We start from the raw sequence: 1,414 nt of genomic DNA, 5'->3' as shown, positions 1-1,414 counted from the left end.
ACATTTTTATGATATTGTTATATAAATAAGTTTTAATATCCTGCTTACAAAAATTTCAGTGGAGCATTTAATTTTCTTAAATAGCTCTTGAATTTTGTTAGTTTCACATTCGTGATCAATGAACTCCCCTTGTGCACTGAAGTGCACATGTTGTAAAATGTAAATAAAATTAATTAAAAACAATTTTGTTTTTGTAATGTGTTACCATCCCAACACTTGATTTATCTGGAAAAAGATCCAAATCAAAATAGTTTTTTTCCCCTGGGTCTCAGGAGGATATGAAAGGCTGAATTGTAATTAGTTAGGCTACCCTTTGGGTGAGACAGAAACTATGAATGGATAACTACTCTTCACCTCTCCTTCATCCATTCATCCATACCTTCCTCACAGTTGTGACAGAATCCCCCCAGCCAGTTCATGGTTTTGAATTGAGGTGGTAGTGCTAATCACTGCACTTCCAAAAATGGCTTTAGTACGCAATAACAATTGGTGTGCTTACTAATACTGATTGTCTTTTTAATAGAGGTAGACAAACTGGTAAAGTGAGTTTGTCTCCCTCAAGGAAATGAAGTCAAAGGAATCAAGGATGTATAAACTGAAAAATAAGAAAAGGGAAAAAAAATTTTTTTCAGTGTTGTTTTAACTGTTTCCTTATTATCCACATTTTCTGGATGACAAAGTTAGTCTCTGCCACAAACTCACAAGCCCCAGCTAATTGTTTGCTGGAATGCAGACAAACTTTTTCAGCTCTTTCACATCTGTGAGTCCTACCCTGCTAAGCATGTTATGTTTTTATTTTTGTCAGTGTCTGAACTAATTATTTCATGTGAGAGACTAACATATCAGAACCTCCGACTGTGAAGTTGGTGAAAACCAGCTGACTTAAACATTTAGTGATGCTTTGTTCTCCTGAGGTTATTCCTGCGATCAGTTATGTACATCTGGTTTTAACTTTTAATTACAGCATTTAATTTAATACAAAACTAATCTAATCTCTCTGCAATGATTTCGATGGGTGACTGAGTACTTTTGTCAAATGTGGTCTATTTGGGCAATCATTTTGAAGCACTTTTAAAACTAACTACAGTTTCAATGAAAATAAAATTGCATATACAATACCATCAGTCAAATATGAGGAAAAGATTTGCTGATCTTATTCCAATATAAGCTTTTTTTTCATACCATTTCTTTTTCTTAAAATGCCTCAATCATTAACTGAAGCTTGACTGGTTGATTGTGACTGTGAAAGTGAAAAAAATTTGCTGCCTCACCTGAGTGAAAGTGAAAGTATTCGCCTAACAATATAAAAGGAGAGCTCAGAATCACCATCAGTACACTGCTATAGGGACAGTAGCAGTAGACTGTTACAGGGATAGAAACAGAACAGCAGTTTTACTGTGAATATTGTAGAAAA

The sequence above is a fragment of the Pundamilia nyererei genome, unplaced genomic scaffold (genome assembly GCF_000239375.1).
Source record: "Pundamilia nyererei isolate P.nyererei 1_Seehausen unplaced genomic scaffold, PunNye1.0 scaffold00885, whole genome shotgun sequence".
In the NCBI taxonomy this organism is placed as follows: domain Eukaryota; kingdom Metazoa; phylum Chordata; class Actinopteri; order Cichliformes; family Cichlidae; genus Pundamilia; species Pundamilia nyererei.
The sequence above is the reverse complement of the archived record's forward strand: the minus strand, read 5'-3'. Positions refer to the sequence as shown.